The following is a 23,431-nucleotide window of genomic DNA, read 5'->3' as shown; positions in this document are numbered from 1 at the left end:
AGCAAAAGAAAGCAAGAAGAAGAAAAAAAAAGAAAAAGAAAACGAAAAGGAAGAGGGGAAGAGGGAGGCCAAGCGGGAGCTAGAGCTGGAGCAACAGAAACACCTGCGGCTTAATAATTTGGATTTTAATACTGACACTTTATCCTCTGCTTCCAAAGCTAACATCTAATTTTCTTTTGAGATTTCCCCCATAAAACCTCAACACTCCCGCATTTATTTCTGCAATCCTATTCTGACAAATGAGTTCTATCTCTAGCTTTCTGGTGTCTAGGCAATCTTCTAAGTGTTTGGTGAAGACTCAACAGAAGCCAATAGGAATTTTTCAGAGAAAATTTCTGAGATAAAAATGGCTCAAAGGTGAATAGAGTGCCATTTATATACTTAAATGTTTATTAGGCATCTACAATGTTCCATATAATCACCTTGGTCACAAACATACAAAAAGAAATGAAATATGATTCACCTTCTAATATGAAGAAAGCAAACAAAATGAAGAAATACACTAATATTGTAGCAAAATTACTACTTGTCAAATAATTATTCCCTTTATTCCATACATCCTTCAAGTTTTCAACTCTCATGGGTGACATCTCAGATACCAGTTGATAATATGAATAATAAATACCATTAGGTCAAAAATATTTCTAAATTACTTCTCTCAAAATAGGTTAAGATGTTAAACAAGAATCCAGTAAGAAAAGAACATGAGTGCCAAGAAATTAAGTATAGAAACATACATAATACAATAGAAAATTAAGAAGCAATGAACCTTATACATGTACAAAGAGACACGGACCACAGCAAGGTACTCTCTATTAGACATTCCTTACCCTCGTGAATCTCTTCCTTGTGTATTTCCACAGGGGCTCAAAGTACATAGTAGGGCAAGTGTAGAAATTCATAAAAATAAATGAAAATTAATAGGTTAAAGTACAAATGGGGTCAGGTTGTGTGTTTTGACTCACTAACTTGATACTTCATACATGCTTAGAAACCAGTTTGTTTACAATAAATATATGTACTACAGTTTGCTTGTTTGTTTGTTTTTACCGGTACCAGAATCGAACTCATGACTGCCTGCTTGCAAGGCAGGGCTTATGCCGCTGAGCTAAATCCCCAGCCCCTCTACAGTTTGTTTTTAAATTACTGCACTATCAAATTTTTCCCAATATGAAGACTGTAAGTGATAAGAATAATGTAGAAATCAATGTTATTCTTTCTTGATATTTTATAAATACCTAATATTACACTTCAGTAGTAAGATAGTTGTGTTTTAGTTACTTTAAACCAAGATAAATGTTAGGGGATGGGGGCCCAGAATAGTAATGTTCCAGTTTCTGGCTGAAACTCTGCAGCTATATTTCAGTTTCTCTCATTCTGAAAAAACAGTAAGAAAAATTGTGAGTGTACTTCCTTTCTTAAGCAGCTTAGAATAACATCATTTAGCTCAGGCAAAGCTATCATTTATTTAGAATCAATAATTTAGAATAAACTTGTGGTAATTAAATTCATAGCCAACAGTACTTTTTCCACTATTAGAACTGCTGAAGGGAGATAAATATATAAAATGATTTGTATCATTTGGCCCCTGGTTTATAAATTGCAGTAGTCATTTTAACAGATATTTAGATTATTGAGGAAAACATTAGACATTTGTAGTAAAGAAACTTTGAATTTAAGAATATCATTTAAAAATCTATCTCCCAATCAAAGGTCATTTCATTTCATAATACTTCGTTTCATAATGCTTCATTGCTTGTACCCTTGGTAAGGAGAACTGTACATGACTCAAATATGTCACTCAAGTCAGGATCCTGTCCCTAAAATTCTCCTACCAAATGTGGCTCAGGTTTTCTGGATGTCCCATCTTTTAAGGGTCATGACTAAAGGGCTGAGTTTGAATGATAACTCACAGAAAGCAACTTGCTTTTCTTCACTCTCTTTTGTCTGCCATCAATAATGACAATGATTCTTGGTGACTGAATTTCAAATCATGGTTACATGTCTGTGTGTACTTGGTACAGGTTTCACATTTGTGTGTACATGGTAGTTTCTATGTCTGTGTGTATATGGTAAAGTTTTCATTGCAGCAGCAATCAGCAGAGGATGTCCTTTGGAAAAAAGTAAAACCAAAGCGGGATGATACACATTCTCACAAATACTAAGATATCAATTCAGTCACAGAAGTATCAATGACAAACAATAACTTGAGTAATAAGACTGTGGAGTAACATTTGCAGGCAATATTAAGAGGAAAGAAAGTTATTTCTTTTTAAAAAAAGCAGCTGAGAAAGACTGAAAATATACCCTCAAATATGAATAAAGTTATTTTCTGAGGTGAGGCCTTGATATAAAGCACACAAAAACAAACATATAAAAAATCAAAACTATAAGTAATCATAATCAACTACACCATAACAGCCATTCCTAAGAATCAGCTCTTCCTGTGTCTGGCATTCCAAGTTATTTTTATACATATCACTGTATCATGTAAACTTTACTCATCTACAAATCTAAATTAATGACATTAAGCTAACAAGAAACTTTTGCATATAAATGATAAAGAGTGTCAAGCAGAATACAGTCAACACCAGATTGTCTGGTCTCCAGATTTGACCGTTTCATCCAATATGGCAGCAGAAAGTGGCCCACAAACGTAAAGTGACCCTGGGACCAAACCAGGCAAAGGAAGCCCATGAGAGTTAGCAAATCTATGACTTTTCATAGTTAGGGGTCCAGGAGACTATTGCAGACTTGGTTCTTGATGCAATTGGAAATTGAAGAAGAACTTCACGACAGGTGAAGAAACCTGTTTTGACAACAGAGAAGCAGGTAAAAGTGTGCCATTCCGCAAATGGAAAGGCAAGTGAAAATGAGGTACGCGCAGCCAAGCAAAAGACAATTAAGTCTATTTATAGTGAGAAAAAAAGCAGCAGCAGCAGCAGCAAAAACAACAACAAACCAAGAAAGTTCAGGGACAGGAGCTGAAAAGCCAAAGGCAGTTGTGATAATTTCCTGGGAAAATGGCAAAAGCTACATGATAAACCAGAGCATCCTGAATGAAGGCATTAGTGGTATATTGAGCAACAATAAATCCAATTCAATAAATGTACTCAATGCACATACAGTGTCAGAAATTAAGTTTGGGGTTAGAGAAAGGAGTGAAAATTATGGCAACACTCCATCATTGGCCACATGAGAGAGGTGGTGATGTTCTCAACTGCGAATGGAAATCTACATTTTAATCTTCATGCTATGAGTAGTGGTTTTCCTGTGACTTAATCCTAATGTCATTGACTGTTTGAGAAATACTTATTGTTGGCTGCCAAAAAGAAGGCATTTTCAAGTGCAATTTCAATCCTCTCAAGCTTGCTAGCAAATTGAATGTTAAAGTCAATAGAATTTGCATTTATGAAGATTAATAAGCATGGATGTGGATTTTTCAAAATGTTTCTATTTATATCAACCCTAGAAAATGAAAAAAATGAGACATCAGACTGAGCCTTGCAGCCCACCTCCTCCGTCATTTACGAAACCTGATTCTGTATCTTGCAAAAATCAGAGTTCAGTGTCAGAAAACATTTGGGTGACATTTGGAAAAAATATTAAACGATGCTGTTATTGATGTACAAATGTTAGAACCAAATAATATGGCGCTGTTCTGCTCCTGGACCTGAGCATTTCCTATCCACAGTTGCTATCAACCAGGTAAAATGCAAGAGGAGAATTTTATTGTATCCCATCTTAGGCATTCTTGAAGCCCTATTTGCAAAGTTAAACTCCTTGTGTTACAATATTATAAACCTTTTTAGATGTAAAATTAGTAACTCTAAAGGCACTAAATCCCTTAGAAATTATTTAAATTATCCCTGTCTAAAAGAGGTGGTTTTGATGTCTAGTATTAGAAAGTAAAACTCCTTGTCTCTAATATTGCATCTCCCATTTTCTTACGGGAAATAGCTGTCTTTATAAAGTGTTTTACATTGTACTTCACCAAAATTAAAAGACCACAGCTTTATTTACCATGATAAGCCACCACAGCCTTGACACAGGCTTGGGGCAGTAGACAAGGAAATTTTTTAAACAACCACATTGTTTCAACTTAGGATGTAGATCTGTACACCTTGAAAGCTTGGACATCATAATTAGAAGGTATTTTGCCTTTTTGGTCATTAATAAATTTCAGTGTGTGTCAGATTTGATGAAATGTCCTAAAACCAATACTGCACTGATATCCAGCAATAACTCCCTAGCGTACTCTTGTATTTGTTACCCAATGAGAAATCTAATACCATTAAGTCCTCAACTTAGGAACAAGCACCATTTGGAGTGCACATTAAGTCAAATTCATTCATAAATCAAACAAAGTGAGTCTTACTCATCTTTGAAGCAAATATAAAATATAAAGCCAAAAAATACGCAAATATTGGAAATAAACTATTTTTATTTCTACAGTTACCTTAAAATAGTGTATTATACCGTACAACAAGTAACCTCGGCTCAGTCTGTCAATTGTTTTCACTTTTCTTTCGTGGTTATTGCTCTGTGCTTGCTCTGTGCTTGCTTTTCCTCTTGCTTCGAGACCTCCTGGACTCTGACTGAGGCCGGTGCCACTGCACACGGTGGCACCACACGGTGAGCCCACAGCAGCACAACTGTGACAGCGACCTGCGAACAGGTGAGGTCCTTAGGGATTTGTTCATTCCTACCAATGTTGGTAAGTGAGATCAGTTCCTATCTGTGAAAGTTCGCAATTAGAATATTTGATAGTTAGAAATTTACTGCATGGGGCATGAGAAAAGTGAGGAGATTCTTGCAGGACCTTTGAAATTTACATTTAGGATGTGGTAACCAAATCATCAGTGGCAAAATCTTTGCTCAGTGACTCTTTGCATAGCCAGTAATTCACTTAAAATGGCTACTTTCACCTTCAGTTGGATGCATACTCTAATTCCTCAGAGATAGGTATAGCTTCTTAGGTAATTAAACAGTTTGTTTTAGTTAATGTTTGGGGGAAAAACAAATGCCTGACAATGTGAAGGTAGCAACCTTAATTATTATTTCTAGAGCTACTGCAAATCACCTTCATGACCATTCTATCTTAATTACATAGCAGAATGAAATGGTACCACTGCCCAAGACAGAATGCTTGCTGTAAAACCTGCCACAGGGGGAGATGAAATGCTAAAGTGAGTGCCACATTAATGGATAACACGCCAGCTTGAGAATCCAGAAACTATTTCTGTTTAATCTATTCCCCTTATTACCTTTCAGGGCCAACACTCCCTCCTGCTGTAAAAAGGAAATTATTATGTTTTCAATCTTTGTAAAATAATGTGCAAACAAAACAATCAAAATAGGTCGCTTTCTAGCTTCTTTTAGAAGGAAAAGATTATTCCAATATACATATTTAAAATATTTAGTGTGGTCAATAGGTGAAAATTACTGCTTATTAAGATGAATAGCAATTTGATTTATGGATTTCTTGACTTACAAGTCATAAGTGATTTTCCTAACTAAGAAATATTTACAACTTCAAAGGGTTCACTCTCTGTAACTCTGGGGAGTTTAGGATTTTTAGTACTATTCTCCTGAAAAGTCTTGGCTTTACCCCCTACCGCACTTGGTGAGGTGTTCACAGACTTATAAACAGGGGCCGCCGGATGCACTACCTCTAGGAAACAGAACTGGTACTTGGCAAACTTGGCACTTGTTCAGGCAGGTGGTCTATAAATACACGTGGTCTCCTAAGCAAGTTTCATTTCTGTTGTAATGCCAATAGATACAGGCAGAACAATACAGGAAAATATTCAGTATAGTTACATTTTTAGGATATGAAGTGGAAATATTCTTTAAAAACATTTTCAAAGCCCCCAAGGAGACAAAACTTGTAGATACATTGGAACTTGGATGTCTTGAATAGGGGACATGGTTTTGTGATCATTTTATGAGCCATAAGCTGTGTATACTGTAGCTCTTTATCATTTTACAACTGGAGAGAAACCTCGAAATGCTTAATTGAATCTCTTCACTTTCAAAATGTAGCCATTGAGTTTCAGAGAGAGTAAAGGACTTACTAATAACCTCAGATGCTGGAAGGGACATAAACAATGTCTGTAATCTTGGCAACCTACCAGGCTGAGGCAGGAGGATCACAAGTTTGAATCCAAACTGGAAAATTAATAACAGTTTAAAAAAACATGAAAAAGAACTTGGGGTATAGTTCACTGCAATGATTCTGGATCTAATCCCTGATCATACCACCCCATTTCCAAAAAGGCATGGAAACTCAGTCTGAAAATCTTGTCACTATACTATTATATATACCACGCAGCTCCTTCTCACCTAAAAAGAGCAGTGGGTAAGTTGAATTATTTCTACAGACGATTAGATTACTTCCAGCATCCCTTATCATTTCTAAAATTGTGCATTCCCTCTTTTAAAGCATACCAAGACTGGAGCAGTCTGCACAGAATACAATTTTAAACTGCAATTTAAGTTAAAAATAGAAGAGAAAGTATTGCTTGTTCATCTATATCAAATTTCATGATCAGTCTTTAGCATTTGTCCAGAAGCATTTACACTTCTCTGATGTTTCATTTATTGTTCCTATTTACAAAAATTACTGTTTAAAAGTTCCATTTGCCCATAACAAGATCACATTAAGCTAAGTAATAAAATGCCATTCTTCGAGTGACAGGAGTCTTCACTACCTGAGGTCCTAATGCCTGCTCCCCTACCTGGAGGGATGTTGTGAGGATTAATGAGATATTTAGAAAGCACTTTACACATACAGAGAAAAGAGACTCATAAATGCAAAGGAGAAATAGTAGTAGTTTATCTTCCTTACCAACAGAGGAAACGTGTCTCAACAGATGGGCATGCAGAGGTGTCAAGACATCGAGAAACACCACTTACGTTAGTGGAAGCTTAGAATAAAGAGTTTTTTGAGAAAACAAATATGCCTCAAGCAGGAAAGATTCTATTCTCCAAGCTTCTGCTTAAAGTGACTGGGGAATCTTCATTTTCTAGGTACTGGGCTGTTTCTCCAGATGCCAAAGTTCTAGGAAAAGTAAGACAGTGAATATTTCTCTGTGCACAATAGTGTAGCTGAGGTATAAAATGGCTTCCAAAGGTCTCCTGTGTTCAGAGGTGGGGCTTTTGGAAAGTGATTAGCTGGTGCTGACAGAAGTGAGATTTCTATGGGCAAGTGGAGTTGGAGGAGGTGGGTCCCTGGTCCCTGGGCATGCCTTTATTTTATACCCTAGCTCCTCTCTCTCTCTCTCTCTCTCTCTCTCTCTCTCTCTCTCTCTCTCTCTCTCTCTCTCTCTCTCTCCTTGACTGATGCTGTTGAATTGAATAGCTTTCCCCTGTCACATCCTCCCACAATGTCATTTCTGCCTTGGACCTAGTATACTATGGTCCCCAAACAGTGAACCCTTAAGCTAAAATAAACCTCTCCTCTTTTAGGTTTCAGGTATCAGGAATCTTGTGCCACCAGTGGACAGATGACTAACACATCAGGTTTTTCTTTTAAACAGTTGATACTTTCTATTTTTTGACAGCTCTGATAACTTCACTTTCTAATGATCTGAGTTATTTAATATAGCAAGATGATGGCACATTTTGGGCAAGAGTTTGGGACAAAAATTGTAATACTTAAAAGTGAGTTTCATCTTTGTTTCCCAAGAGTGTAGCCTTAGAACATTCAGCTTTGGGCTCGTTTCTGTGACTGAGGGAACTGCAGTGTTGTTTTAGACCAGTCTATATCACCTAGCTTAACTGTGGTATCAGCACCACTGTAGCCTGTCTGCCTAAAATAAGAAGTTCATGTTGATTTTTAACATCATTTTCTACAATAGCACTGGATTTTTCACAGCTGAACCAGAAATCCTCCGGGTCAGGCAGCAGAGATGGTTTCCCAAGGGAAAGGACTCCTCAAGGTTCTGTGGGCTGCCCAACCATTAATGGGATCCAGTGTTCTCAGACAGACAGAACAGCTTTCAGAATGAACATTGTCAAGCACAATTCTCAATAATTTTTGAAAGTGGCAAAGTACTTTTCTTCTATCAATCATGGGTCTCCTTTTTATCTTTTCCTTTCTTTCCCTTCATATCTTTGTATTGTCTTTCTTTTTTTTTTTTTTTTTTGGTTTTCTATGGAACTCTGATGTCTAAGTTACTCTAGAAAAACCAATGGCATAAAGTATTTCATAATATTTTGGAACACTGATTTTCCATGCCATTAAGAAGACTCCAATTCTGAAGATAATAGGAAGAAGGCTTTGAGGGGTATAAGGGATTCTGCAAAAGTAAATGTCACACAGCTCAAAATATTACTCTATTGTAAACTGCATCAGCAATTTCTTTTCTTTCTTTTTTAGAAAATACAGGACCATAAAAAACTTAAATGGTCCAGGTAATTCTTACTCTTTTACAGATGCAAGGACAACAATGAAATCAAACAATAGAAATATTACATAGTTACTCCTTCTCTGTCATCAACACGTTTCTTTTCTTTACACTGTAAAAATGTAAACTGTATTTCCTCTTTATGTTTCTAAATTTATCAGGACAATTTGACAAACCACATATTACCAGAGAAGTAGAAAATAGCTTCAGAACTTTAATTCATAGTTACCTTGCTCCATATCAATCATTTATGAATAAATATAATGAAACACTTTTACCCATCCACCTCATCCTAGTTTTGGTATACTAATAGTCTAAATAGTGTTACAGCTGCTTTCTTTCCTCTAGTGTCTTTCATTAAGGCTAGTTAGCTGCACTGCTTCCTTTCTTTTTATTTGTGTTTTGAAACGTAGTATCTGGACATCTTTATGGGAAACATTATGCACACCTGTACACATTGTGTCATAATCAAATCAGAGCTTATAAGCATTTCCATCTTTTCCAGTATAATTTTTATGTGGGAAATTTTGTACTTTTAACATTTTGAAATATATCATAGATAATTTTATGTATAGTTACCCTTTCTGCTGTAGAAAAACTAAAGCTTATTTCCTTTCCGTGTGTATAGTGCTCCATATTGAACTAGTGAGGGGAGGGTTTTAAGTGAATAGGGTTTTCTTCCTGTTATGGATTTCTCTAAATCTGTCTCTGCCTCTGCCTCTGTTTCTCTTTCTTATCTCTGTCTCTGTCTCTGTCTCTGTCTGTCTCTCTCTCTGTCTCTCTCTCTCTCTCTCTTTCTCTCTGCCTCTCTCTTTCTCCCTGCCCTTGCCAATCCTAGTGACCAACATTTTGTGGCTTAATAATTTCTACAACTGAGTGAAAAAATTGTCTTTGAATGTCTAATTTACTTTGCTTAATATAGTGACTTTCAGTTCAATCTCTATATCTGTGAGTGACAGAATTTCATTTTTTAGTGGTTCATAATGCTCCACTGTGTATTTATGATTTTTTTCTTTACTCGTCCACTGATAGACATCTATGTTGATTCCTTCCATGTTTTAGTTATTTTGAGTAGTACTGCAATTAATACTGGAGCACAAGTATCCTTTTTTATTTGTTTTGTTTTTTGTCTTTTTCATTTTTATCGGTTCCAGGATCGAACTCATGACCGCCTGCTTACAAGGCAGGTGCTTATGCTTCTGAGCTAAATCCTCAGCCCCAAGTGTCTTTTTTGATATGACTTATTTTCCTGAAAACCCTGGATTATGAAGTAGCTGTAATTTTAGATTTTGGGCCACAAAAAAATCTGAATAACTTTCCAGTAGTGGCTATTCTACTTTATATTTGTACCATCAACACATAAGACTTTTCCTTTTTCAGGATTTCTTATTTTTTGTCTTTTTGATATTGGTCAATCTAACCGGAGTAAGATGCTATCTCTTCCTGGCTTTTATTTGTAGTTTCTTGATGATTGCTGAAACAAAGCATTTTGTCCTTTACTTGTTGGACAATTATGTCTTATTTTGTAAAGTATCTATATAGATCTTTAGTCCCATTGCAATTGAATTACTTGGTATTCTGAGATGTTCAATTTTTTAGTTCCTCATATATTCTGGAGATTAATCTCTTGTTGTATGGATAGTTTGCAGGTACCTTCACTCATTCTGTAAGTTGTCTCTTGACTGTGTTGATTGTTTTCCTTGATATTCAGAAGTTTGTTAATGTCATACAATCTGATTTGTCTGTTTACACTTTGATGCCTGTGCCTTTGGAGTCCTACCTTAAGGGAAAAAAAAAATAGTTGCCTCCTCTAATGTCTTGAAGTGATTTGATTTCTCTATGTTTAAGAATAAGGTTTTTATCCATCTTGTGTTTACTTTTATGTACAGTGAGAGGCAGAGATCTGGTTTTGTTGTTATATAGAGATGTTTCTAGTTTTGATAATGACCTATAACGAAACCCTTTTGTCAGGTTGGTTGTATAAACATAGGTTAATTTTTTACGCTTTCTCTCATTTAGTATGTCTGTTTTTATTCTTGTACTGTGATATTTTGTTAGCATAACTTCTTATGTTATTTTGAAATCAGGTATTATAATTCATGCCTGTACCTTTAGTTTTCCATTGTTTGTGTGTTTGGTTTGGTTTTGCCCAGGATGACTTTAGTTCTCTCATTTTTTTTTCACAAGAATCTTAAAATTGCTTTTCCTACTCTGTGAAGAAAGTCATTTGTTTTGTTGGGGGAATGGATGGGAATTGCATTGGATTCATAGATGGCTTTAGGTGATATGATCATCTTAGCAATATTAATTCTCCTGATCCATGAATATGGTCTATGTTTCTATTTTGTTGTGTCCTTTATGACAGAAATCTTGAGGTTTTGGGCACAAGGAACTGGTTTTCTGGAAGATAATTTTTTCATGAAGAGGGAAAGGAAAGTTTAGGGATGCTTCTCAGGAGCACAGTTCAGAGTAGGGTGCATGGTTCCATGAAACTCTAATGTCTGCACTGAGCTGGGAAGACCTGGATCATGGGTAGTAATTCTGGCAGTGGGAAGCAGTTGTATTTTCTTACTAGAAGTCTTCCACTTTTTTTTTGGTTAAACCTATTTCTAAATATTTTATACTTATAGCTATTGTCAATAGAATCCCTTTAATAATTAATTTTCTGCAAGTTTTTGTATATTCAATTTATATGCTGCAAATTTATTGAATTTATCAGTTTTAACATCTTTCTGATGATGTATTTAGGTTTATCTATGTTATCACTCACAAATGGATAATTTGATCTCTTTATTACTAATTTTGATGCCCTGTATTTCTTTCTCTTGAGTAGCTGCTCTTACTAAGACTCTCATTACAGAAGAGCGGTAAAAGTAGATATACTTGTCATGTTCCTGATCACTAATAAACCATTTTCTGAAGCCATAAGGCAGGATGTCTTTGTTACTTACTTGTTGCTGAGACATAATACCTGACTCTCAAAGTTTAAATGAGGTTTATTTTGGCTTGTATTTCCTTCAGTACTGGCTAACTTCAAGGCAAGGTCAAATGACACCGGCAGCAAAAAAGCTGCTCATGGGAAGCCTAGAGAGAAAGGAGGACACAAAACCCTTCCAAGACACAGCCTCCATGAGCTGTGTCCTCTAACTAAACCAAGCCTGGCAAAGGTAAGCCAGCTACACTGCCCCGTAATCCAACTACCTCTCCAAAACTTCACCTGTGACCACATGAGACTTTAAGGGAATACCTAGATATAACCATAACATAAAAACATTTTATAATGTTAATTTCAGCCCTTTATACAGTACACCTTTGTATTTTTCCTGTCGCTTGATCGGTGTAGCTAGTAGTGGCCACACAGCAGGAAACGCTTCCCAGGATCTTACTGAAGATGGAACCATTCTTAAGATGCGCCTCGAGTGCCATGATTGCAGAAAGCTTCCTTTTAGTGGAAGTCTTCCCTGCATCACTCTATCATGATTCCATGACAGTCATCTGGTTTACCCTAGCTATCTGCAAGTAGCAAAAGTGGTAAATAAAGTAAAAACAAAAATACAAATTAAGAATTTGGATTTTTTTTTTTTTTTGGCTACTTGTTTCCATGAGTAAGTTTCTCCTGGACTGATGTTTACCCTAAAATGTTACTCCCAGATTTTCTTTCATTATTTAAGTAAGCATTCATGACTTTTAAAGTTGAAAGTAAAGAGAGAAAAAGGAAAAAAAAAAAAACCCAGGGAGAATATATAGGAATAAAACATATTAGAAAGCCAAGCAGAACCACCAAAATACATGCTAGATTCGAAATCCTGTGGAAAAAAAAATGGTCAAATTTACCTGGAAATTAACAAATATCATTATATTTGTGCATGTGTATAGACATAAATATATATAAATTAGAGATGTAAGTTTATCATTCACTTAATTCAATCATTTCAAATAGAGAACCTTACAATTATTTTGATTAAGCAGTCAAACTATTATTTATTCTGAAATTAATTCAATCTCATGTCAAGATAGTTTATATAATCACAAAAAATATAATTTGAGAAAATAAAATATAACCTTGAAAAGAGATAAACACTAATTTAAACAGACTTAAACTGGTCTTTACAGTAATGTTCTTTTACAGAACAGTCCTTAGCACAGTAATATGTAGTGTAGAAAGACTAAAGTAAGACAAACTGTCTTATAATTCCCCAAATTAATTGAGGAATCTTGTTGCTCTACTGAACAAAGTTTGGGAAATATTGTTCCGGACTTTGAAGATAAAAGTCCAAGAAATTTCAGAGATTCAGAAGGCTGTGCAATTACTGTGTGAAATTTGATGAAAGAAATTTCACATTTCAAAGTGAACCATATCAGTTATTACATGAAGACATGAAAAAGAAATACAGCATAACTAGATGGTAAAGTTTTCGTACTATCCATACAGAATGAGAAAGGCATTCCTTTCATGAAATTCTCTACTAAAATAACACCACAATGAAAACATGAACGTACAGTACAAGTGAAGCACAGATTACCCTGAACTGATAATATAGTTTTATATTTAATAAACAGAAAACAGTTCACTCATATCTTTGCAGTGATTTCCCCAAAAATGAGTATATCAATTAAAATTTAAGTGTCCTTTGTATTCTGACTTTGGAAATAGACAAGTCAGATAATAACTCCAATTATGAGAAGAAGCCTGAACTGGTGCTTTGTTGTTTGAAGAAACCACACATGACCACAGCATTTTAGTGAGAAAAAAATCCAACTAAAGTTTGGATAACCACAATAAAAAGCGAAGATACGTTGGACACAAACTTCTTTCACGTTTTGACAATAGAAAGGATATTTTCAATCAGAAGATGAAAATATAACCAGCCACTCAGCCAAAAATGGCAAAATATCAAAATATAGAAATGCTTGTTGCTTTTGTTTTTGAGTACTCTTTTTCTATTGGAATAATTTTAGAAAAGCAGAATCCTGTCTGTTTTGAGTTGATATATAGCACAGAAAACATAATTTGATAAAGGACAGCAGTTGAACATGGGTCAAAAATTTCAATTAACAGACATTTAAGGATCATACAATTGTCACACCATTTAAAAAGGCAGCTCATTTTATGTTTATTTTGTATCTAATTCTTCTTTCATGGCAAGAGTAAAAATTCTATAAAGCTATGAGACTAGGAAAGTAACTTTTGAATGGTAGCAATGTGAACAGATTTGATAAACAGATTTAAGTTTAAAACAGTACAAAGACTGGATACAAAAAATAAGTAAATGGGAAAAAGCTGATTTAAAGAATTCTTTTATCAATATTTATTTTAAAAGTTCAACCAATGGCTGAACTTAAAGAGCTTTTATCGGTGGAAAAGCGTGATTGCAAATAAAGTCATTTGTGTGGCCACAGAAGATGAAAGATATGGAAAGGAAATTAAATTTTCAGTGAAGCCATTGCAAACCACTTTGCCATTTAAAATAGTTTGAACTAAGAGATGCACAAACTATTTTTATAATATTTCTGACCTTCAGAAGTCATACTATTTTTGATAAGATGATACATAATACTCTGACCAAATAACAGTAATAATCACTGTAAATCAAGCTTTATCATTATAAAATGTAGTCAGTTCTATTGCTTTGGCTGGTTATATAACTGGAATTTTTATTTGTTATTGAAAACTTCCCATTACTTTTTTGAACAGATAATAAAATATATTGGAAAGTCTCACAGTTATCTAAGATATCAAATTTATGCCTTTAGGAAGAAAATTAGTATTCTAATGTCATTAGTATGTCCGGATTTCTTGCCTCTCAGAACTTTAGAAACCTGATATTATTCCAAAACAAAGGAATTCTTTAATAGATCTTCTCTAGTCATTAGTTATGTGTAACACTTGATCAGAAGAGCATTTTAAAAATTGACACCTCATAAATGTATCAGTTTCTCTGTGTAGCTTCTTTAATATCTGACAGCTTTAATTCATTTTATATTTACAGGTTTACAAGAAAGGTAATACATTTATTCTGAATTTATAAATGAGAAAACTCAGAAACAAAGAGTTGAAATAACTTCCCCAAAGCTGTAGTTAGCAAATGACAATCTCAAAAATTCACCCCAGCAATTAGGTTCTAGACTAAATCCTCAATGCTTGTCATGCTGTAACACTTGGAATAACCTCATAATTCACTTATGATTTTCCAATATTGAAACAAAACTAATCTTATTTCTACAAGATAATTCACTTATTTAAAAGGTACCATTAACCAGGCACCGTGAAGCATGTCTATAATTCCAACACCCAGGAGGCTAAGGCAGGAGAATCTCCATGAGCTTGAGGCCAGCTTTGGCTGTACAGTGAATTCAGAGTCAGCCTGAACTGCATAGAAAGATCTTGTCTCAAAAAAAATAACATTAGCTTTAAATTGAGAAATTTGTATATTGTCTTAAAATAAATTTGACAGTGTCTTCATAATCATTATAAAGTATTATGATAAAATAGGGTATCTGATCAGGAAGTTTGGACTCATATTAATTGATTACTGATGAAGGAGGAAGCCTAAACAGTACAAACTTTAACATTAACCATGCTGCTTATTACCATATGACCCATTTCCTTATCTATAACCACAGATGTTAAATCATACAAGCTAGATAGATAAGGCTATGTCAATGCAACAATAATAGCTGAAATTATTTCTCTTCCCATTTTGTCTCAGGGTCCATTTACATCAAATATATTGTTTAAATTTGGCTGACTCACATGAAATATTATTGCCCTATGCCAGTAAAAACAAGTAATTTCATCAGGTTTCATTTCTTTCCAGACAGTGACTGGTATCTGAGAGGAAGATATTGACAGGTAGTTCGTGTAAGTAAAAAACTTCCCTCTTCCATCAATTCCATGAGGTTTCTGTCCTATTTGTGCTCCCAAGTGACTGATGGAAAAAATCTCACCTGGCGGCAAACAGAATTAAACCCGGGAGGTTATAAAATCCTACCAGAGACACCTGAAAAGGGACCAGATGTTGAAATCATTTCTAAGGATGATGTAAAAGACCAGCGCTGAATCATAATGCAACATCTTGCAGTGAGCCAAATAAATAACCCACAAAAGTAATAGAAACGAAGTGAATTCTGAAAATCCAAAACATGTTTTGGAGAAATTGGAAGTACAGGAAATCTGTGGCAAATCTGAGAACCGATCTTCAAATGTGTCTACAGAATACACTGTAGATGCTTAATACTGATGAAATGTTCACAAACCCACACTTTCTCCTCCTGCCAGTCCTGGATAGCACAAGGGTTCTTTGAGGCTCTTCTGTGGGAACGTGTCATTCTTCAAGACAGCCTACGAACGTGGGGTGAAGTGGTACTTAGTGGCCACACATATTGTGAGGCTATGTTAGCCACACTTTTGAATATAGTAAAATGTCAAAACTGGCTTGATGGCTTCACAAACCAGAAAACAGATTAGAAGTTGCAGGTTTAGGTAAAAGTCCTGGATTTATATTCAAGATAGACCATAGACCGTGGAAGACAGATCATGTGACTTTAGGGAATATGAGAAGAAAGGTAAAGAGTCCACAGAAAAGAAATGAGTATTGTATGTTAGGCTTTAATATAATTTTGTACAGAAACTCGTAAATAGTAAAGTGTAAGGATTTCAGTGGTAACAAAGAAACATAAAACATCATTCTGGAAGCATAAATTGCTTCATCAGAAGTCAGAAATTAAGAACTATATATTAAAATTCTTTTCTGCAAATATCAAAGCTGTAGTACTGATAAGGCATTTATTCACTTGAAACCTGTTTTTCTGTGTCTTACCATCTGCTTTTGCTGTCTCTACTACTTCTTGAAAGTGCTACTCATTGCAATGTTGTAGTTTTACATCATACCATATGAACTGGACGGGCACTCAAGTCCCTAATTATTTATTCATTTATTCAAAAATGTTTACAGAGCGCTGATTTTGATGATACCATGAGTGGCACTGGAGATTCATCTCCTCTCCATTCATATTTACACTGTCATCATTCATTATCTTATTTTTCCAACTAAATCTTTGGAGTAGCAGCTGTGTGCTGCCTGATTCTAATTATGCCCTTTTCAATCTTGTCTCTTTATTATTCCTTGAATGATCATTTTAATACATGAACCTGATTGTGTCAAGTGCCCGACATACTCAGACTCTTTAGCATGACACAGAAATCCCATCATGATGTTTCCTGCTTGCCTTTGCACTCTCTTTTCCTGCTGCTCAATTACATCTAATCTCCATCTCTTAAACCAATCACATCCAAGAATGTGAATTTCTCTTCTCCACACTGAACTTCAGCTCACTCTGATATTACCCCATCCATCATCCATTGTTTTTAAGGACTCATTTATAACACCTCTCTTTGGAAGCTTTCTCTCACTATCATTTCCAATCAAGTCTTGTCGAAAAATTCCTCCAATGGGTTTTAATAAACACCTGCATTCACTTTTATTCTAAAGCTTCAACATAGCAAAATTATTATCTATTGTCTGTCTCCTCTCATGCATTAATCAAGCATCAGTCTTTTGGTAGCAGGAAAAATACCTTATTTGTGTTTGCTGTATATGTCTCTTGAAAGTTCTGATGAAAGAATATATAGGAGCATATCACTTTTGGATAAATATCAAACACCTGAAAAAGTTGACAGGTTGAAAATTATATGTGGCAGAAAATGTAAGAAGTAACAAAGAATGCTGCATCTCTTGGCAAAAAAAAAAAAATTGATGTAAAAGTAAGTTCTCGTGATGCAAGAAGTAATTAAAGGAAACTTCAGTTGAAGACACCTTGTTTGCTTAGAGTTATTCACAATAAAGTAACTTGGGCAGTCAGTGCTAAAAGTGCAAAGATGAAAAATGAAGGTAGCCCAGCCTTCAAAATAAAGTTGTGATTGAGGACCATGAGTAACTACATTTAATAAAGCAAAATACCTATGTTTAAAGAGATAGATAAGGCTACATAAAATACTTTATGGAAAAGCGATATATAAAATAAGTGCAAAAAGATAAGAAAAGTAAAATTGTATAAATCTACAGTTTATTCCAACCGTAGTCCATAGTGGATATGAGTGTGTGCACGTTTCTGCAGCTTCAGTCCACACTTACAGAGGTTAATAAAGATAATGGGAAACACATACTCCATGGTACGTACAGCTCTGAACATAACAAGCTTTAACAAGCATTTTGACTATGTGAGAATTTTTGATAAAGAGAATATTGCATGTTAGAAATTGGGTTTATTGATTAAATAGTCGTTCAAGATATGTTGAATTGCTAAAAAAAAAAGCAAATCACTACAAATAAAAGAAATGGTTTTCTTTTATAGGATTGTCCTTTAAAATAAATACATAAATTTATTAAGCATATAATACATGCATAGTTGTGTAAATACTTAAAGCCTTATCTTGATACCTAGATGCTTATGTGTGTGTCATAATTTGTTAGTTTTTCTCTAGCATCTTTTTCTTTCTGGGATCTCATTCAAGACATCACATTACTTTGAGTTGTAGTATCCTTTTGTCTGTACTGTGAATATTTCTCAAATTTTATGTGTTAGATGGTCTTGGGGATAGTGGCCAAGTATTGTATTGAACATTCTTCAATTTTGTCTTTTTTTGATTCCCACATGTAATGCTTAAGGAACGAGAAAGTTATGCTCCATTTCTTTTGGCAAAGAATCTATCTACATAAAGAAGGATCACATTGAGATATTTATCAATAAATGGGTGCAGCTTGAGACCATACTCATAAGTGAAATAAATCAATCTCACATGTGTGAATACCGAATAGTTTCCCTAATGTAAGTAATGATTCAAATATATAAAAATATGTGGTAATCATGATTCCCCATTATGTGGCCTTGAAGCCTTATAAAGTTTTCACTTATTAATTGGAAAGGCTTTATTCTGGGCTTGATATGGAAATATTTGAAGCTATAGTATATGAAGTTTTATCCAAATATTTCAAGGAAAAAGACAGACACTAGGTAACTACTATTAAGTCGGGTTATTTGGTGGTGAAGCACTAGGTTGCTGAAACAGTCATGCTTTGACCTGTATTGTTATATTGTTATGTCCTCTTTTATCTCAATCTCTCCCTTATTCTTTAAAAAAATATTTAGTTATTTCTTATGTTTGCTTTAATTAAGGGGAAAAATTTAAAAAATTAGCAGGATATATAATAGTAACTTTTTTTGATTTCCTATTAACTTGTTTTGAAGTCCTGGAATTCTTCCATGATCTTGTTTTGACTGATTAGACTCTGTTCCATTCTGTATGATAGTATCAAGTTTGAGGGTATAGGCAACTACTTTGAAGGCAATAAGATTCACTAAGATGCCCATTCTGGTTTGACTATTGTCTCCTTTGGAAGTCCTGTAATGTTTACAATGCTTAAGTTTTATTGGTCTTTTTCTCTACTGTTTTATTCAACTTTATAATATATAATGAGATAGACAATTCTTTTTAAGGAAACAAGAGACATCTTTGATAACCATTGTTGATAACCTTGTACTCTGTTCTTACATCATGTGCTATGTCTATCCTTGGTTTTGACTGACAGCTTTGTTTTGCCGTATTTGACTTTATTCTCTCCCCCGCTCAAAAGTAATAAGAACTAAAGGAGTAATAAAATCCAAAATGTGTAAATTTTGTTGTAAAAAAGAGAGGGGAAAAAAAAGAGCTCTAACGGATATAACAGCAAGTGTGTTTAGGGGTGTTAAATAGCTGACTATATTAATGTTTTTGGATCATTGAACACAGCTGTTTGCAGTGACACTGTTTGAATGTCCACTTTGTATTCTTTGATACTGTGATTTGAGCAACTATTTCTAAGATGATAATATGTAAGCTATTAACAGGTGATTTCTTACTGTTCTTTTTTGTAGTTCTGTATTACATGTACCCTTACACCGCTTTGTTTTGTTTTGTGTTTTTCTCTTTTTCCTTTTAAATAAAATTTTTTTAAAAATAAAAAAAAAATAAAATTGCTCCAGCAAAGAAAAAAAAAAAAGAATCTATCTACATAATTTTTGATTCATTCTTAATAGGAAATCAGTCCTTTTTTCTTATTTAACCATTTGTTTATATCACTCTGGACTTATAAATATTTATTTTTATAATTTTGGTGGTATTCCATTCTTGCAGCATTTATTGCTCTGTTTAAATTCTTTTAACTTTGGCCTTGGGAGCTCTCTGGGTTGGCTCCTGCTTGTCCATGTCCATATAGACTTTCTTTTCTTCTTTATTTCTTATTCTTGGCTTCTGTGAGCTGAGTAGCTTTTTTCACCATTATTTTCTTCTATGCCATTTCTGCCTTGCAGCCAACAACCCAGGGATTGAATCTTCTAAAACTCTGAGCCAAAATAAACTTATTTTTCCTGTAAGTTGTGAGTATCTGTTACTATGTCTGTTTTGGAAAGTGACTAATGCAAACATTCAAATACGAATTGTGTGATACAGTTTCATAGAGGGAGAGAAAAAAATTGCATAATACTGACACAAAATAAACTCATTTTTGTTCTGAATAGTTCTCAGCTTTTTAGAGGTGATCTTACCAGTATCAAAATATATATATATATATATATATATATATATATATATATATATATATATATCTTAAATATAGGTCTTATAAATGAATTTTACACTCTATGTTCTAAAATGAGCAACTGAGGACAGGAACAATAAATTCCACGGTAAATCTATATGACAGGATTTAAGAATTCTTCAAATACACAGTTCTCTGTTATGCCTTATTGCCATCATCAGTTGAGAAGAAAGTTGTGTCATCATATAAAAGTAAGTGTGGGAAACCAAACAAACTAAAAGAAAAACTTATCTAATCCAAATATCATTTTTATATCTCTCTCCTCAGGACAAGTAATAATTACAGAGATTTGGAAAAGAACAGAAATAAATAAAGTAATTTCTGCGTAGAAGGTCCTAGAGGTCGCACAATACAAATTGCCATCTCAATCTATAATAAAACTGAAACCTGCAAGGTAAAATGTTTTCTCTGAGATTCTCTAACTAGTTATGAAATTGTATTGATTTTGGAGTCTTTGCATCCAGTTCTTCTCAATCTTCTCAGCCCACAGTTTACTTTACTAATGGTATTCTTTTTTCTTTTCATAATGAAAAGTGATTGCACATTGCTCTTCAAACTGCGATAATGTTTGAAATAAACTTCATCCAAGACCTTTGTAAGGCCTCAGCTTCAAAATAATCAATTAATGCTTCAAGATAATGAAATTATATCTGAAAAAATACCAGCTGAAAAGCTATAAGCCGAGATGTAGAAGAAAAATGCTTTACCTCTAGTGTCATTTAATCTTTATGTACTGCTTCAAATAGATCAACTTGGTGATAAAGAAAAGAAATCAATTTAGCTATGTTTTATGTCCAAAGGTGATAGTAAACTTGTGAAGTATTTACCAGAAAAAGGAGGTGTATATGGCTGTCTAGCACCAAAGTAAGTAAAACCATAGCTGTAAACTTACTGTTCTTTCCAGGACCTTGTTTCATTATTCATTTATGAATCTATCCAGTAAGTGAAAGAAAATAGTTCAGAGGATAAGGGAAAGGAAAGGAAGAAGTCATGAAGGAACTTCCGAAAATTCTAAAATTTAATTTTTGCACTTTGTCAGAACAAATTCATTTTCCCTCTTGCGTCAAACAAACTTGTGGAGTGGTAGATTAAATACTGTGAAATTAAAGAAAAAGTATTCCATAGTCATTGAAGGAAGTTTTTAGCACTGAGAATGTAATAAATAACTTAAGCTATTACTTCTTTTAACTTGAAATATTTGCAGAAAAACAGGGGAATTGTCTTTAACTGGCTGCATAAAATAATTAATGACATCTACCAAAAAAGCTACTTTCATAGAGGCATAGCTACACCATCAAAAATGGATGAGGGACAAAGAAAATGTAGGGCTCATTGCTTTTCTTGTCAAGGATACCTTCAGTAATCAGCTACCCACTGTAAACTGTCCTGCTTTTCTCTCTCACCTGGGCAAGAGCCACTGTCTCCATTTAATGCACCAAACACATAAGAATTTTTTGTTTCAACTTTCCCTTAGTTTCCCTTGCATATGCCTTGACTATTAACTTCTTATTTAGCTCTTGAAATGATGAAATGGACTCTGAGTTCTATATAATCTTTCATTCCCAACTCCTGTACAATGGTTTGTAGTGATCTTTGTTATCTGTGTCCTTGCTACATTTGTATGGTTTCCTCAAATGGATCCCTATTCAAAATATAACCTTATTTATCCCAATTGTGTATTCTTCCTCCTACACCTCTGGCATTTATTTCCACTCACAGCTTCTATGTAGGAAGAGGTTTTCTTGACATTCGTTTTTATCATAGAATGTAATAATTAAACAAAATTTTAACATTTTGTTACTGTCTTGATTACTTTTCTCTAGTTGTGAAAACAAAGTACCTGACACTCAAAATGAAGGAAGCAAAGGTTTATTTAGCTCACAGTTTGTGGAGGTTTCAGTTCATAATCAGCTGGCTCCACGGCCAAGTGGAATACGGCAGAGGGAAGAGTTCATGGTAGCAGAAAATAGCACAAGCAACAAGAGCAAAAGGGAAAGAGCACAAAGAGAAGACTCTGTCCCTTGTCCTGTATGCAGTGCTACACTTAGAGACAGCGCTCAATCCCATAATCCCAGCATTGGACCTTGAGTCATTCACACAAGAAGCCCTCCTCTATGACTGCATGACACGGTGGGGAGATATCCAGGCTCAAACTCTAACAGTCAGTTATTTTTAAATAAAGTTCTCAAAATGTGTAATGTTTCCAAATATTGTCTTCAAAATTTCTTGAGTTGTTTCTCTAAATGTAATAAATTCATCATGGGTCAACCCAAATTAAATAGTATTTCAGTGATCAGATGGATAATTTGGCTAATTTAGAGAAAATTTATTTTAAATGTTAATGATTTTAGAGATTACACTGCAGGTGAATATTCTAATTGTAGGTTTTAAAAAGAAATATACTGATGATGATTATATTATGATAATACAATATATATAATTTTATTATACTATTAACTATTATTATCATTCTCTTTTTATTCCTACCTAAATCTATATGATACTGAAGCTTGAAAAATGTATATTTAATAAATGTTTCTGAAGCATTTACTCCTGGACTTACCAACGGGAAAACTAACACATAATTTATGTAGTTTACTCCAGTCACACATGAATTAAATGAAATAGCTCAAATCCTAAGTTGATCTTTTATAGCATTACAACTAGTGCTTTTAGGCATTATGCTAAGCTCCTTATAAGTTGGCTGCCTTGGTTACTTTTTCCTCACTGCTGGGACAAAATATTCAATACTCAAAATGAAGGCAGGAAAGGTTTATTTAGTTCACTGTTTATGGAGGTTTCAGTTCATCATTAACTGGTTCTAAGGCAGAGTAGCGTGGCACCAGGGCAACACTTCAAAGCAGCAGCCAGCAAAAGCAGACAGAGCAAAAGAGGCAGAAAAGAAAGGCTCTTTTCCTCCCTTATATTGTTTGCAGGCCCCCTCCCAACCCCCAGGACAGGTATAGCATTGGCAAAATCTCTGTGCCCTCCTCTTGCACAGGATGGGAATGTTTACAAAATAAGAACTCTGGCTCCCTTAGTATCTTAGTTAAACCTCTAAATTTCTCAAGTTGACACAATGTGTTCACCGTAACAATGGCCAACTTTGAGTTTCCTGAAAAATTAATGAAAAAGAAAATAAATCCAATTGATAATTCCAAGACTGTTTTTAAAGACATTGTTTTCTTTTTACCTTTAAGAAGGTTCCCATGATGGTTAGTTGTGTCTACCTAAGTAAACAAATAGGCGTCCAGATTAATCCTTTTTTCTGCATGTTTTGTGAGAGTTTCTGAATATATTTGTTGGCTTTCTAAATAAGATCAGCATTTCAACTTGTGCAATCAAAAATAGACTCCCTACCTGAGTAAGCATCACTATTTGAGC

This window comes from Cavia porcellus, unplaced genomic scaffold (genome assembly GCF_034190915.1).
Source record: "Cavia porcellus strain 051 isolate PalLab524CR breed Dunkin Hartley unplaced genomic scaffold, mCavPor4.1 scaffold_2, whole genome shotgun sequence".
NCBI lineage: Eukaryota > Metazoa > Chordata > Mammalia > Rodentia > Caviidae > Cavia > Cavia porcellus.
The sequence above is the reverse complement of the archived record's forward strand: the minus strand, read 5'-3'. Positions refer to the sequence as shown.